The following is a 6,296-nucleotide window of genomic DNA, read 5'->3' on the forward strand; positions in this document are numbered from 1 at the left end:
ACAACACATGTTGTGCTCTGCAGGCACAACATGACAAAAGAAAAAACGCCTGCTTGAGCTGCTACAACCATCAGTACAGCACTGGAAAACATCAACAAGAAAGAAAGAAAGAAAGAAATGGAGAGGGAGGGAGAGAAAGAATGTGAGGTGAGGAGAGGGAGACAGACAGACAGAGAGAATAGTCCCTGACAGTCCAGGCAAGTTAAACAGACACACATAATAGGATATTAAACTTTAACTACCCCATATTCATTCCAATCATCCAGGAGAGAAACGGCCAAAACTTCAGGCTCCAAATTTCATTTGTGTCTCATTGGAAAGGTTGAATTTATGAGGCCTTTCTGTTAACAGAGAGGTATGTGCTGGACTAAAAAGTTCTCCAGGCCCTTTTGCGCCCGTCTCTCCCTCCTTGTGACATATGTCTTCATTTGTGAAGGCTCAGCTCATGCCAGGGTGGAACTTTTATTGGCAGGAGCCCGTTTTCCCCAGGAGGACTGTTAAGCATTGCGGAGGAAATAAAAAAGGAATGCCAAGTTACTTCCTAATGCCGTGAGTGATTTCATTACCTCAGACACTGGACTAATTTAGGGCATGAGAAGGAATGGGATTTGGACATGCAAAACAGCGCAGCTGCTCTCCTCACCAGACAATAGCGTTTTAGCTGCAGGCAAACCGCAAAAGCTCAATATGTTTCCTTCAAAACTGCATTCATAAATGAAAACAAATGTGAACGTTAAAAACTTTTTGTTTTGTCGCTGCGGAAAAGGCACAGTACATTACCAGCTCCCGTCCTCAGGGAACAGTGGTAAGTCCGCCCCCCCCCCAACCACCCCCACCCCGAGATAAACCCTGTTAGAAGGACACGCCATTACAAAGCTTGTCATTAAGAGAGAGGCTGGGAAAGATGGACAAGCAGGAGTGAGAGATAGATAGAGAGAGAGAGAGAGAGAGAGAGAGAGAGAGAGAGAGAGAGAGAGAGATAGGCGAGGTAAGGAGGAGATGAAATGAGATCTCATTGCTGGCGATGTGTGGCCCAGATGATCCTGTGATGAGCTGAGTGCTTGTCAGGATGGGAGAGGTTGTCCCGGGGAAAGGATCTCTCTCTCTCTCTCTCTCTCTCTCTCTCTCTCTCTCTCTCTCTCTCTCTCTCTCTCTCTCTCTCTCTCCCCCCACTCTCTTAACTAACCTGCATCTTGACAAGGCAATCAAGTCCCTCCCCAGGCGTAATTAAATGATAAGTTCATATTTGAGGGACAATTGTGAGGCGACCGGTCGGAGAGGGCTGTCACAGCCAGCCGCTGGTGTGACGAATACCCTTATTAGCAACCACACTGCACCCTGTCAGGGAGAGGGCTAACCAGGCCGCTGGTGGGGGGCTCAGAAGGTACTCTGTCCTTGCATATACACACACGCACTGTGTGTGTGTGTGTGTGTGTGTGTGTGTGTGTGTGTGTGTGTGTGTGTGTGTGTGTGTGTGTTTTCACGTGCGCTCAATCTAAGGTTGTTGAATATGCACGCACACACACACACACACATACTGTACACACACACTCGCACTCTGGCGCGCACGTTCGCTGCCAGAGCCCCCAGTGATCGTTTGAGATATGCCCACAAAGGGCAGATGGAGGTAAAGGGGACATGCACTCCAGCGTGTCAGCGCAACATGCATCTCCCTGTAAATCAATGAAAGATGATGTGAGCTCTGCAACCCAGCTGTTTGATATGCAAACGGCTTTTCTATGCAAATCCGCCAGCGACAGCATTGGGTTAGATGCAGGGAGCAAACGGACGCTTCAAGGCCCAGGTGCTAAAAACACCGCTACCAGCTGACAAAACACCCGTTTTTTGGAGAAGGGGGCTAAGCTTGCTACACAGCGCTACACTGTTATTCCTGTGATGTTTGCTCTGCTTTCTTCCTATTCAACCGAATACCAGGATAATCTCTGAAAAGGCTCTTGGCTAGATGCAATGCACTTACATTCACTGTGAAAAGGTGAGCAAATATTACACTATTCAAAAGAAAAAGGCCTTATTCAAAAAACACACCGGATAGCTTTTTGTGTTCCATCTTCTCTGTGTGTGTTTGTGTAAAAGATACACCCCCTCCCTTCCCTTTCATGGGGTGGATCTTGAAGTGTGTGCTTTTCTTTAATCCTGTGTGGTGTAGCATGGTGTGGTGTAGCGCAGGCCTGGTCTCGGCAGGACTCCCATTGTGACACTCACTCATTGTGTCTGAGGGATAAAGCTTCCTCTGTTGTCTAGCCAGCTTCCTGCTTCAAACGCAGCTTGGGTTCTCCGCAGATATCCCTCCTCCCATCCTCTCTCTCTCTCTCTCTCTCCTTTTCCCGCTCTCTCTGTCTCTTTTTCACTTGCCATCTCATGTCCTCATTCTCTCAATCCTGCATGTATCTCTCTTTCTCTGTCGCTCTCATTCTTGATCTCAATTGCCCCCGCCCTGTCTTTCTCTAAACGTAGTAGGGAGGAGCAGGGCTGGATTTATTCTTCTGCTTTCAACAAGGAACGGCGAGAAAGAGTGTGAGTGAGAGGAATAAATGAAGAAAGAAGGACAGAGGGAGAGGTGAAAGGGGAGAGGTGAAATGATATCAGCCCAAAGGAAACCAAAGACCAAATGTGTGTGTGTGTGTGTGTGTGTGTGTGTGTGTGTGTGTGTGTGTGTGTGTGTGTGTGTGTGTGTGTGTGTGTGTGTGTGTGTGTGTGTGTGTGTGTGTGTGTGTGTGTGTGTGTGTGTGTGTGTGTGTGTGCGCGAGCGCCCGCGTGTTTGTGTGTGTGCACTACTCTACACAGGCATGACTGGCTGTTCTTCCTTGCAATGTACAAAATGTTTCGGTGTATTTTAGTATACATTTTTCAACGATGGGTGGAGCCAAATGCAGTGCTAATGCTCCGATTAGGAATGAATTACTCAGGAACAACATGGGGTGGCAAATGTACTGTGCACACAAACATAGATCTTAATGTGGACTGTTCCACAGGTGCTACTTGTCGTATTGCAGGTGAGACTTTTCAAGCTTTTCCACAGCATTGGAGTAGAAATGAGCTCCACTTCGGATCACAGCTTAATAAATCACAGGCAGAGGAGAGAGAGAGGCTTGTTAAATTGAACTTTATATAACTTCTGTGTAAAGGTCAGTCCTCTCTCTTTTTCAGAGGTAATTTAAAGATCAGAGGAGTCAGTGTTTCCATCACATGTGTGCACACAGGCGCACGCGTGCCGTGCACTGCACACATTCACACCCACGCACGCACGCACGCACGCACGCACGCACGCACACACACACACACACACACACACACACACACACACACACACACACATACACACACACGCACACACTATGGCACACACGTTCGCTGCCAGAGCCCACACATACATACGTACATGTCATTCACCTAAAACAGCAGGCTAGAGGTGATACTTTTTAATCATTTCTTCACCCCATACAAACTAACCTGGACGCCATTTGCAGATACCTCAACTAGATCCAAGTCTATATCCTGCACTGGCTAATGATACAGTTTCCATTTCTTTCTCTGAGTCACAGCCTTGTTCGAAAGATTAGATGGCCATTAAAAGGAGCCCACGCTGAGAGCTACATATTTTATTGTTGATTGGCACGTGGGACTGCTACCATTTTTCTGATTGTTGGAAACTTTGGGTTGCACAATGAAAAGTTTGAGCCAAGCAAGTTCATTGCCAAAACAGACGTTCCAACTGCGCTGATCACTTCCACAAAGCAGCCGAGAAAGGGTGAGAAGGATTTCACTTATTGTCATTTTTCATTTGGTATGTTTGTTTTGTCATGAAATGGCATCATGTAGTGATGAAGAATCTCACCATACAGACAACTATTTATTACTATTATTATTGTTTCGATGATTCAAGGCAGTCGGAGGACTGCAGAGCTCTAGGCAGTTCCTAATACTTAGTTTTTGCTCTGTCGAAGGACAGTGTCACACGCTGAAAATAGCAGATCTACAAGCTCACAACACAGCACGGATGCACGGCTTTGAGAGCTTGTAGGTCTGCTATTTCCGCTGCTCGACACCATTGTTCGACAAACTATGAATCAGACTTAACCCTAGCTCAGTTTGACCCATTCCAAGGCAGAAGCTAGTAAAGGGTGCAGCATGACTGACTGTTCAAGGTTAATGTCATGTTTCATTTGGTTTCCCACGACCACACTGGGCACTTTGCCATTTGTTTCATGGCTCTGTCTTGAACAGATGTCGAGATATCTTGGTGAAAGGAAAAACAAACGCACAGGCTCAAAAAGTTCAGTTACGGTGAATGTTTTTTTTATTTATTAGATGGCTAAAACTCAATAGCTGTATGTGAATCCATGCAAATGAAATGCTTGAGGAAGATGTAGGCTTTTCCATAACCACGAGGCCATGCCTCAAAACAGTAATGGAGGGACATTTTCCATTGTTCCGCAAACCACTGAATTATTTTGTCCAGTTCTAAATATTAGCTTTAACAAAAGAGACACTGAGCTGTTCGTGTTTTACACTTTTTAGACATTTTTACACATAGGAGACAGAGAAAGGTAAGGAGACAAATAGAGTGAGAGAGTAGGGGGAGATATACAGTAATGAGATAGCAGAGAGAAAGCAAAAAGTGAGACAGAGAGAGTTGGAGTTCAGTTGTCCATCAATGCAATACTTAGGAAAAAAAGCCTCCCTCCTCCTTTTCCTCGTAGAGTGGCCTGTCACATGCGGTTTGTGCTGATGGCTGACGGATCGGGCCAAGACACTCGTCTCAGGGCACTCCTCTATGTATCGTTAATTTAATGCATGATGACGTGGCCAATTATGGCGGGCCTGTACACTCAAAAAGCATGTCAAAACCTGTGTATCAATCTATTAGGTCCTGTCTCCCTGCGTATTACAAGCCACCTTAGAGCCCATTCCCTGGTGCAGGGGGAAAATGCTGACCTCATGGGAAACAGGCTTCTGATCCTCACTTTGGCCTTTTAAAGTACCCCCCCCCCCCCACACACACACACACACACACACACACACACACACACACACACACACACACACACACACACACACACACACACACACACACACACACACACACACACACACACACACACAGAGACTTAACCAGGCCTAAGGCTGTGTGAAACTGAAGCTAAGAGTAGAGAGATATATGGTTATATCACTGCATGTATATGTATATGCATGGAGATATATGCATGCAGTCAAAGTGAGGTGGTCACGTAAAGGGCTTTTTGCTTCTAAGTGTTTGAGGAACGGCTAAATTGACACGGCCTGTGGTAATGGAAGTGGTTGGTTGGCTGGTGCAGTGCATTTGTACGATGAGCTGTCCAACCCCCTCCCCCATCCAGAAAACTTCTCTTGACTCACCATCTATCTCTCTCGATCCCATTTCTCTCTCCCTGGCTCTCTCTCTGCTGTGTTCTTTTTCCTTCTCTCACCCCTCCGCTCCCTCTCTCTCTCCCCCCCTCCCCGTGGGACTACTTCGTTGACAGGAGAGGCTGTGAGAGTTTGACTGGCTCAGCTCAGGCTTTGATGCTGTCACTTCTCATCCACTCACAGAAGTTCAAGCCCATCAAGCTCTTGCAAATGAGCAGGAGGCGGTGTAGGGGATGTAGCGAGCCACAAGGCCAGGGGCAGCCATGTCCCTCCTCATATACCCACCGCAGTGCCTGGCGAGGACAACGCCAGAAGATTCAGCAAACATGTAGCAGTCCCAGGACACCCGCACACTGTCCCCTTTATTCATTATGGACGAGGTAGGTTTTAGGGCAAAAGTGTCACCGTGTTTTGTAGAGGTCTGGAACACAGTTTTACTGTTCTGTTGTTGAGGATACACATTTTACGATTACACGATCTCCTTGTAAGGTCTTTAAAGGATATTCTGATGTATGATGACAAGTCAAACAAAAGGTTCTCTGCTATCAAAATGAGGCCCTACGCTTTCACAAGGTGTCAGAAACCTAAAGTTAATGCTTAAAGAGTTAAACTTGCAACCATCAGCGAGGGAAATGTTTGTGGAAAATATTTAGTGGTTATAATAATGCCATCTTCCTTGAAGGTTGTGTAGGCTAAGTGATATTTTTAAGTTCAAACAAATTTTTTTTTTATTGGTGTTGAAAAGTTAAACTTCTATATTCTGATCGTAATCATTGCAATTGGGTGTTTGTTTAGTAACAATCTCCCCATCTCTACAGCTTTTGAGTAAACACTAGACCGGCCCTTCTGGCACCGGCCTACCCGGGGACCACGTAGGCTTCAAATCTCAC

The sequence above is a fragment of the Gymnoscopelus microlampas genome, assembly GCF_963454915.1.
Source record: "Gymnoscopelus microlampas genome assembly, chromosome: 1".
NCBI lineage: Eukaryota > Metazoa > Chordata > Actinopteri > Myctophiformes > Myctophidae > Gymnoscopelus > Gymnoscopelus microlampas.